Genomic DNA, 11935 nt, shown 5'->3' with positions numbered 1-11935 from the left:
GCTTCTCTGTTTGTATTGAGAAATTGTGTAATATTAAATAGTATCTGCTCAAAACCAGTTTGGTTCCCTGAGTTTAGTTCCCTGGGTAGATCCTTTTCATTATAATATTTTTTTTTCTTCTTGTTTCAGACTTATAACTAATTAACCTCTACTGAAATATGGGATCCACATTATTCCTATTAAACCCTATAGGCTTAAATCTATAGTGGCTTAAAATCCGTCTTAAGTTATTCTGATTCATCTCTCTGAAAACAAGAAGCTTTCATGAACTTTACAAACATCTTGGCTATTTTAAAGTTTTTTTTTCTTTTTCTGAAATAAGGAGCTAAATAATATATAAAAAAGAAAACAATGAAAAATTCTGAAAGCTAGGGAATACGTTTTGGGGATTCTGTTTTGCAGAAAATACAAATTTGTTTTCTGTTTTTTCTGTATCCAGTTGTGCGGTCAATAGGTCTGAAAATCTGCAGAAAGTTTTGAAAGGGGACAAACTGGTGTTCAGAAATCAAATGAGTAATAACAAAAACAGTCTCAAAGATTTTCATCCATATACTGGAAAACCTATCTGACTGTTTATATTTGTGTAACCTATGTACCCCGCAAATAAGAAAAACCTACAAACAAATTTTTAATGAGTAGAGATTTTCCTCTGAATGAAAGAGAGGTGCTGGGAGAGAAATATAGGCATAACACACTACTGACAAAGAAGAGAAAGACAGCCTCTAATTTAGGACAAAACACAAGCAAGAACTAAAGAGAGACTATGTAACAACACTTGAAATACGGATTTGGAGAATGCAGCTATGTCTGTTACATTTAGGATATTAAATATTAGTCTCTCTTCTAAAGTATTGATGATGAATACATTTATCTTTTTGGTATATTATCTTTTCGACTGTACTTTTTTGGTATTGTAAAGTGTCTGGTTTTGGTTAATCAGTTTAATATGAAGTTTCTTAATATGCTGTTTCCTCCAAGCCATCTCTATTGAGGTATGTGAAAACTACATCTGAGCAATTAGAAATCATTAAGCATTTTCAGTAGTCACAGAATAATGGCAATTATCCTTTTATTATGGTATATGGATATGATAGATGCTGTACATTGAGATTTGAAGACTATAATCTGCAATTGCAGCTCCCAGTGTGCCAGTTTACATCTTTCTATGTTTGTGATTTGTTTATTTGCATGCTTGTTTGCAGTATTTTCTGTCATTTTGCTTTTTTCTTCATAGCATATCTGTTTTCACTGTCTGCCTTATCTTGTGTGAGCATTATATGATACTAGCCAAGGACTGCTTCAGTTTCTGAAATATTTTTTGCCTATAGGCAATTCTGTTAAAACCAATTAGCTGTTTCTCTTTCTTTCCTTACCAACCTAGGAGTAATGCAAATGAAAGCAAGAAAAAATAACAACTGCACTGACAAAACTGAAATATATCATCCTCTATTATTATACACCTCAATCATTAAAAATATAAAATTATTGTTGCTGGCAGAGAGCCTTGCTAAGCAAATATTTTAAAGGTATAAAATAGTATATGCTGTTGTTTTTTTATAAAGACTGTGAGTAGCATCTGATAATGATACAATTAATCTCACATGTCAGTTTTTAAGACATATTAGTGTTGCGCCACATTTGTTATTTTATAGAAATGACAGAACTTCAGACAAGAAAATCAGTACTTCTTTAGGTCTTCTTATAACAAGTAAAACCGCGATGGTAAAAAAATATAAAACCACCCTTTACACTGTATATCATATTTATGCTCTAAAACTATTTGCAGACTTGTTTTGCAATTTGCTGTTGAAGTCAATTACATTTTACATTTGTTCCTTTGGGATAGAAACACACTTACAATTGTTCCCACTGGAGAACTGAAATTCTTCAGTTTTGTGTAGTTCAGTGACTGAGGTCAATAGAGAGAACAAGTCTTGGACTGGATTCAACCACTTAATACTAGCTTGAAGTTTCCTGGACTATTAAGGTCTACTGCATTTCAAATGCTGCATGTGACACTGATCAGTGGGGAAAGAAAGTAATTTTCTGGTCTGTATTTTGTCCTGTAGAGATTCTGCAGTATATGCTGCTGTAGGAAAATTCTGCCCTCAGTGTACCTTTTAAGCTTTTCCTTCCTCAGCAACAGTCATTTGACCATTTACTGCCTTTTTCTACAAAGTAAGGTCATAGGTAAATTTTTGTAACTGTCACAGACATAGTCGATATGTCTGTTAAAGGAAGAATACTTAGTAACTTGCTGCAAAAATATAGTAAAGATTATAAAAGCTAGTAAAAAATATTTAACTCACTAGCTAGCAAACAATAAGACCCCATTTTAAAAATAAGGAATTTTACCTGGTATTATAAACACCAAATACAACTGGTTGGGAAGGAATAGAAAGATTTTACTAAACTTTTTTTTTTTTCTTTATGCTTCCTTGCAAATCTTCCTTTGCATCTTCCTTGCAAATGTCTCTTGCACTTTCAGTTTTTCTGTAGATGCTGTCAGATTAGTGTAAAGGCTGTGGCTTTTACTTGGAGTGGCAAAAATCAGGTTCACAGTGCTACACCAGCCTTACACCAAAGAGAGCAGTATCTTGACATTAACTCCAGGGGAAAGGATGAAGTAGGAATCAAAAAACAGAGCATGATCAGAAGTGTGCAAAAGAAAGGATTTTCAAATAAATGTGACTCAATATGGAATAAAAACGTGAATCATCAATATGAAATGTATCAGTTTACTCCAGTCTTAAAATTGACCTCTTATTTTCTATTTAACTTGGCTAATACTATATTCTGCACAGTGCCTTTGCTGTGCTGTATGTTCTCAATATTGTTCTGTTTTCTGCATTGTTAGAGCTGTTTGTTTCTTGAAGATGACTAGGGAAAAAAAAAAAAGAAAGCATTTCTGTCAAACTTTATTGTCAAGATTCTTGCATTGATGAAAGGAGAACTCAGTTAAGTGTCTTAAAAAAAAAACAAAACGAATAATTTTTAGTATCTGTGGACTTCTTTGTCCATAATTAAGTTTTTTTTTTAAGATTTGCTGTAGGTATCATGTGATTTAAAAGGACATTGTCTTCTGTAGATACAGTATATAATATTTACAAATTTTTGTGTACTAACAATCTAGACATTTTGGAGCCAACCTTACTGTTTGACCTTTATAGACATTTATGAATCTATATTATGAATACAAAAACTACACAGGAGGTGAAAAATTGGAAAAATATTTGGCAATGTGCTAGAAAAATGCACTGGAAGATAACATGCACTTAATTAAAATGTTTTAGTCAGAACTACTGAAAATCGTGTGATTATTCACATGCCTATATCCGTTGTATATCAGCATCTTCATGCTGTATTTTATGTAACATTATTATTCTGTAAAATGTTTGTTTGGGTATTTTTTTCTTTCAACAATAAAAATTGTTGAAAATCATAATACCATAATACACATTCAAATAAGTGTCTGTCTAATTGAAAACATGTATGCTTGTGATCAAATGTCAGTAGTTTACAAAGGAAAATACCCCAATATACTTATTCATTACATTTTTTATAAAATATTTGGTTACTTGATGAAAGACTCTTGTATGTCAGCAAAAAAACCCAAAATGCTAACCCACAAAAATGTGGTAGAAAAGAGCAATAACAGGTGTGAGAAACCCAAAACCCTAATCAGAGTAATTTGGGTGTACTCCAGCTGGGGTCTCACCAGAGCAGAGTAGAGGAGCAAAATCTACTCCTTTGGCAGATTTGCTTTCTGGGCTGAGAGTACCAGCTTATGTCCAGCTCTTTATCCACCAGTACCCCCAAATCCTTCTCCTTAGGACAGCTGTCACTGCCTAACTTGACTTCTTGCCCTGACTTGTGCCTAGAACCTTGCACTTGTTGAACCTCATGAAGTTTACATGGGCACAATCCTCAAGCTATTCAAGGTCCCTCTGGATGGCATCCAATCCCTCAGGCATCTCAAGTGCACCACTCAGCTTGGTGTCAACTGCAAACTTGCTGAGGGTGCACTAAATCCACCTCTCTGTCATTGATGAAGATACTAAACAGTTCTGGTCCCAAGGTGACCTTGGTGTAAGGTAGATCATAACTCAGTGTGCGCTTTTCTTTATTTTTGTTCACATATCTTTATTACCAATTCAAGGCTTATGGATTCGTAAGTAGTAAAGATTTATTTTTTTAATTAAAAAAACCTGCGCATTCTTTGTACAATTAGTTCTCTACATAACATATATAAATATAGTAGTTAATACCTGGTCAAAAACTGTTCTACCAAGAAAGAATATTTTCATTGTTTTTTTTTTTTTCTTATTCTTAGATCTTATTTCTTCCATGAGATTGAAAGCATTTTTTAAGTTTGTGCTTTTCTTCATGAATCAAGTAGCTTATCTGTACCCGACTGCTGCTTAAAGATCCATAAATCCTTCGAACACATTCTTAAGAACTGTGTCCTAAAATAACATCAGTCCTCTGGAGTCATAATTGCCTTGTAGAGTGTTGGGCAAAAGATACATAAAAAGAAAAGAAATTAAGAATAACCTGCAGATTTTTATGGTGAGAACTACCAAACTCAAACAATGTGCTTTTTTCTTTGTGTTTTCTGCAAGGGGGTGAGGGTATGGGGGGGCTGTATTTCTTTTTTTCTTTTATGGTATGTTCCTACAGTACATTCCAGTGTGATTTTTGTGCACTGTGAGAATGTGGTTTTGGATTACAGGGTATTTGTGGTATCTCAGTGTTTGGAACAACTGCTACAAAAAAATAAAGGTTTTTATTCTGTATATGTAACGAACTGATGAAAAGCAAAAAAATAATTCAAGCTATTACATCTAGGGGCAGATGCAACATTTAGCTGAATGAAAATGCTGCATAGATAGCAAATGCACCATTTAACATGAACATTCACTGCACTGATGTGAGCAAAAAGAGACATTTTTGTGTCTTTTTTTGCTGGTGTCAGGAATTGATCATTGTGTGTTGACAGCTATATCAGACAGCAAATAAAAATGTGCAAGTAGAGGATAGGGGGAAAAGACTGAATTTTTTATTGGCTGATAGGTTTTCTTCTTCAAAAAACACTCAACAAAGAATTTGGGGATTTTTTTAATCATGACCATAATTTTCAGGTTATGTTGTATACCAGTTAAGGAAATTTTCAAAAATGAGAAAAAATTATATACTTCGTCATAACTATAGCTTAAGAGCATTACATAGACTTTTCTTAAGTCCACAATTAGTAATAATTTTTAAATATAATACTAATATATATGTAATACTAATTTTTATAAGATTTTGTTTTATATATAGTATGTACTTTTTATTTTAGATATGTATATTAGATATTGCATAGCAATGCTTGTCTATAACTCACTGCATGTGTGTGTATATATTTATAAGAAACACTCTTAGAGAAATATAACTTCATTATACAGTACAGGAAATTTGGCCCTGTTATCACTCTGAAGCACTGGCTCTATTTCTCCTTAAAAATGCTAAAAAATTATCTGTTCTTAGAATCATAAATTCAGTTTGAAAGGGACTTGAGGCAGCATTCTAGTCTAACCTGCTACTCGAAGTAGGATATTCAGACTTTTTAAATCAGGGATTAAAAAGCAATGGATTTTTTTATTTTTATGTTCATATTAGCTGCACTGCTATTATTTTCAGGTTTCTATTCAGTACTTTTGAGCATAAAATAATTTTAAAATAAGTAAATAAAACAGCTGGAAGTGAAAGAAAAACTCCATTGCAATTAGGACCTACTTCATGCTATTTGAAGGGAGCTGGGGTTGTTTATTCTGGAGAAGAGGAGGCTCAGCAGAGACCTCATCACTCTCTACAGATCCCTGAAAGGAGGTTGGAGCCAGGGGTGGGGTTGGTCTCCTCTCCCAGGCAGCTACCAATAAGACAATGGGAAGGTTCACAATAAGAAATATATAGCTGGTACTTAATAAAATTCTTAGAAGACTCTTGGGAAAATTAAAATACAGAATTACCTATTGCATGCCATTTCTTGAATTTTTAGTATGTTTTGAGGACCATATGATTGAACATCACAATGTATAATTTTAATACTGTTAGAAATATATATTATACAACAGAAATACTTAAAAAAACCACTTTTTTTTTTTTTTACAATCAGGAACTCCTCCCAAGCAAACTAATAAGCCCAGTACACACTAATTGCCCCACATGTCACCCCATGACATGTTAGTTTTTCTATTTTCCATTATCTGTACATTTTCTCCATATCATGAGACATTTTTCAAAATCCAGTTAGGAATACTGCACTTTTAGACTACAGATATCTGCAACACAAAAATAAACAACTCTGATGGAAATACCTTCTAGAGAGTATATCTATTTGGCAAACATTTCCATCTTATTAAGTAATAGTTCTATCAGAGTTCTCTACACAGTGTTCTGTAAATGCTTGTACTTTCCTCAGACACTTTCAGTAGCATACTAAAAATTCTTATATTTAATAGAACTTGTCATTCACTTCACACCTGGCTGTTCTTAATGATTTTGCTGAATAAGGGACCTTGCCCTTTAGGAGAGTTATGTAAATTGCCATAGTTCCACATCTAATTCAGTAGTGTTCTGACACTGATGTCCATTTATGTTTTTTCATTTGTGCAAGGCTAGTTTCACACTCTTGCTTGTTAATAGGGAAAATCATGTGTTTCTTAACCAACTACTATGAAATTACACTGTAATCATAAGTATTACAGCAAAATGTAGACCAACAAGAAGGAATAATGCAACTGAGATACCTGCTGCCTGGAGAAAACAATTTTTACAACTTTTGCATTCTTCACATATTGTATGATTTGAAAATTATGCTAACCCACTGATCTGTGTTACTATTATTCTTTATTCTTATTCTTTGAACTGGGATCAATGTAATTCATTCCTTCAAAAGCTGTTACAGGCTGCTTGTAGAAGTAATGTAATGAACAGTCAATATATCCCATTTTTCTCATTGCTCAAGGTCATTTGCTGTAAAAAATACTATCGGTTCACAGGGTCCTTATCTGAGAAAAATAGAGAAAAGCAGGACTGTGAGAGCCTCTGCATTTGAATTTACGAACATTCCTTTAGAATTTGTAGTAATTCCTGAAGAAGATAGCCTTATTTATAAATTGCAGCTTTGAATAGATTATATTTTACTAAAATTTACTAATAATCACAAATACATTTTTACCTAAACTGATTTAATGTTTTGTTTAATGTTCTTAATTACTAAGATTTTGAATTACAAAAGAATTAGATATTTTTATCTTTTTCTTATCTGAAACTCCATTTTAGATGTCTTCCCATTAAGAAATTTGTGTTAACATAATTATTTCAGTAAGAAATGAAGAAAATGAGAAAAGGAATATTTTATGTAGTGAAAATAGTGGACTGATTTAACTGTACTGAATTTTTTTCACATAGCTTCACAAGTAATGTTAAAGGGGGTTATTTTGTAGAATCAAAGAATGGTATAAACTTGAAAGGACACCTGGGGAAATGTTCCAATGGTCCAGTGTTCCCACTCAAACTATATCAGGTTGTCCAGGACCACATCCAGGTGACTCCAATACGAGACACCACAACCTCCCTAAAAATCCTGTGCCAGTGCTCAGTCACTCTCATTGTAAAACAGATTTCCTAATGTTCAGACAACCATCTTATCAAACATCTTATCTTGTTTCTTACCTTTTCACTGAAAATGAGCCTGGCTCCATCTTTGCATCCTCCTTTCAGATATTTGCTTACACTGATAAGATCCCCTTGAGCCTTCTCTTCCCTAGGCTAAATAATCCCAGCTCTATCAGCCTTTCCTCATATGTGAACTGCTCTAGTCCTTTTATCATTCCTGTGGCCTTTTTTCAGGGATGTAGGTTTTTTCCTATACTGGGGACCCCAAAACATAATACTCTAGATGTGGCTCATCAGTGTTGAATAAAGGGATAGGCTGATCTCCTTTGAATTGCTGGTGGTGCTTCTCCTAATGAACACCAGGATCTGGTCAGCCTTCTTTTCTGCAAAGGTACACTGCTGACTCATGTTAAATTTGGTGTCCATCCATGAGCACCAGAGCCTGTGAAAATGAAGCTTTTTCTAGCTTCTAGAAGTCCTTATCTAAGTTGTTTTTTTTTTTCCTGATGAGGGACTGCAGCCCATGGGTGGCCCAGGCCAGAGCAGAAGAGCAGTAAGAAGAAAGTAGTCATCAAGGAAAACAAGAAAGAAGTGAGGAGTAGCAGAAAGAAACAACTAGAGACAAATACCAATCTTATACACCTCCTATTGTTCACCAAAGTATCTGGGGGGACTGAGCATAAGAAAATGAAAACAAGGGGAGTTCAGACTTGGTAGGAGGAGGAGATGTGTTGCAGTGAGCTGAGCCTAGGGAAACGGAAGAGAGGTGTCTCCTTAACTGTTTGTTTAAGTTCATTTTTCATTCAGTGCTCAAATAATAAAAGAAAAATTTGCTAACTGAAAATAGATTAAATTAACTGGAACTCCATGAATTGAGGCTGTTTTTCACACTGGATTTCACACAGGGGGAAGAAATGTATGCAAAAGGGCATTTGGGCTGGAGTCAACCCACCACAGCCAGTGTGTGCACACTACTTATTTTCAACCCTACAGCTAACTATAACAACAGCATGCAACAAGTTATGTATATTGTATACATTTTGAAGAAGAGGTTGCATCACATTTTCACCTATATTAGTAGCACTAATTATTATGTTCTTTATTTTTTTTTTTTTTGTGGGCTACTTTCATTTTTATGTAGCTATTCTTGTACTTCAGTGTTTTGTATGACTGACATCTAGATCTAGACCATAATGTATCTTTACTTGGATAACTATAGAGTTACACTTAGAGTTGCTACTTAGAATAATTCATATACTGTTCTTTAAATTTTAAAGTAAAGCATAATAAACTGGTGAAGCCAAAAGAAAAAAAAAAAGCAGCAAACTTCATCAATGTAATTGCAAAGTACTTTTTTGGTTCACCTGCAGTGATTGACTATAATCCCTCTGTACCAGATGGCATTAGTATTCCAAAATGTATCAGTATTTGAAGAGGAATTCTACATACTGTGAACTTCATGAGCTCCATGGTGTGATAAAGATTTGTTTTCCTGTAATTTAATGGTTCTATTTACTAAATATTTGCATATTTCTTATGTGTTTTGGATGGTGAATTATTGGACAATTTGCACGCTGAAAATTATGCATGCATCCAACATCTAAATTTTTCTTTGTTTACATATCTTATTAAAACAATATGCTAAAAAAGTAATAAGCTTGTGTAGCTTGACATTCAGAAGCCATAAAATAGCAAAATGAAGGTTACATACAAAAACATTTAAGTCATTGTCTTCATGACTAGTCCACAATTAAATTACAAACTACTGATAATCAAATAATGGAATATGATATTCTGTTCTTCTTTCAAAAAATCTATGCATATCTGCATGACATCTGATGCCCAAGAGCAGAGTTGTACTCAATCAAATTCCAGTATTAACATGGTGATCAAATAATTTGGACTAAGTTTGGAAAACGTTTAAGTATGGTGAGATTAGTTTATGGCCATGGAATCTAAACTGATGTTTGATCTGATAAGTATTTGATACAATACAGTAATGCTTCAATAGAAAATTATTAACTCATATACAGCATAAATGTGAAATCATCCTTACTGGAGGGGAATGGTAGCAGAAACTAAGTATTAAGCATAATAGAAAAGATAAATGTTTATCTGGAAATACAGATTTTGGTTTTTTTGGTTAAACTCTGCCTTGAAATCTCAGAGTTTTCATGGGTATTGATTTAGTCTATGAAACTTAGACCAAAGTAATACGGTTTTGTATTGCTCCCAGGGGACTTTATTATCAATGCAAAAATAGATGTTAAAAGTGTCCATTTTTTAATTAACAGTCTCTTAATGATTACTTAATTAATTTTAAAGCACTCTGCACTGTAGTTTTTACCTCTGATGCTTCAAGAGTTAAATAGTACACAGGAATATTTATTTAATTAATTTCAAAGGATTACCTATGCTGACTTGTCAATCAGCCAAATCAAAATTAGGACAGCAGCATCATACATTTTACAACCAGGTAAAAAACCAGCATGAAATTACCAAAAAAGTAATTTAAGATTTCTATCTTTTAACATTTTCTCTTTATATTTTTTAATTATTATTTCCACTTTGTGTATTATCTTTTATGAATGTTGTAATCATGATGCCACCAGAAATCCTTAAAGGCAGAACTCTTTGTTCAACATGAAAAATAACAACACACACGACTTCTCCTGGAATTTAGGAGAGAGAAAATCTTTTATCTGAGATACCAAAACATACATATATGAACATATACTGTGTTTTTTTTATGTACCCCATCAGTATAAAAATTCTTATGTTTCTGGTGCCATTTTAGCCTAAGTGTAGTTTAAGAAGTAGTTAAAAATTACTGAAGAATGTAACACTTGTTTTCATTTTTTTTTTTTTCCACTGCATGAAGTTCATTGCTTTTGAAACTGAATTGCATTTCATTTCTGAGCTGGACCTTACAGTATCTGGGAGTTATGCATAATTATGTTTAATCCTTTCCACTGCTGACTCAGTACTTGGCCAGTGTGGAGAGAGAGCTGCTTCTCCTGAGTTTGTTCTCCAGTCTTCACTTCTTTAAAAAGTGCAGGTGAGTAATCTATATTTCAAAGAAAGATGACCTTTGCTTGATTTAAATGGAATCTTTCTTTCAATATCTGAAATGAGAAAGTGATTAAATTTTTGGTTGATAGGTAAGATGTATTTTAGAAGCAGATAAGCTTAAAGGTCAGACACTGTCAAATGAAGGATTTTGACTTTTAAATATTTAAATACTTTATAGGAATCATGGTTTATGCATGCCCAGCACTCTTTTTAAGTTCTAAAATAAAATTGCTCTGCATTTTCATAAGATTCACCTTTCAATGTTAGCTACACTTTGACAGTACTGGGTGAACAATTACTTTGCAGCATTAGGTCTTCCTGCTTCATTTGAGACAGAATGTTTTCCTGGCCTTTCTGTCAAATAATTTTAAAAGAGCATCTCAAAATAACATAAAGTAACACCTGAATTGAAGCACTAGCTCTTATTTCTTAGATTAATTTCTTTTATATCTACTGATGACTTACACTTATAAGGCCAGGTTGGATGGGGTTTTGAACAACTTGGTCTAGTGGAAGTGCTGATGCAGAGGGGCTGGACCTAGATGATCTTTAAGGTCCTTTCTAGCCCAAACCATTCTACAATAATTCAGGATTTTTTATGTAACTAGTTGTGGTATGTTGACCCTGGATGGGTGCCACATGCCTCCAAAATTTGCTATATCACTCCTCAGATGGACAAGGGAGAGAAACCATAACAAAGGCTCATAGGTTAAGATAAGGACAGGGAGATCACTCAGCAATTAACATCATGGGCAAAACAGGCTCAAACATGGGGAAATTTATTACCAGTCAAATCAGAGTAGTCTTAAAACTTCTACACTCTACCTCTCCCTTCTTCCTGGGTTCAAATTACTTCACTCCCACTTTCTTTGCCTCCTCTCCACCAGCAGCACAGGGGATGGGGAATAAGGCTTGTGGTCCATTCACCACAAGCTGCTTCTCCTTCCTCCTAGTAGAGGACTCCTAAAACTCTTTCCATGGTCCAGCATAGGATCCTTCCCATTGGAGACAGTTCTGCCTGAACTTCCTCAATATGAGTCATTCCCACAGGCTGCAATTCTTCAGGAAAGAATACAGTGGGGATCCCTTCCATGTGGTGTAGTCCTTCAGGAACAGGCTGTTCCAGCATGGGTCCCCTGTGGGGTCACAAGTCCTGCCAAAAAACTTGCCCAGTGTTAACAGGTCTGCAGGTCCTGCCAGG

Source organism: Heliangelus exortis, chromosome 4, assembly GCF_036169615.1.
Source record: "Heliangelus exortis chromosome 4, bHelExo1.hap1, whole genome shotgun sequence".
NCBI lineage: Eukaryota > Metazoa > Chordata > Aves > Apodiformes > Trochilidae > Heliangelus > Heliangelus exortis.
The sequence above is the reverse complement of the archived record's forward strand: the minus strand, read 5'-3'. Positions refer to the sequence as shown.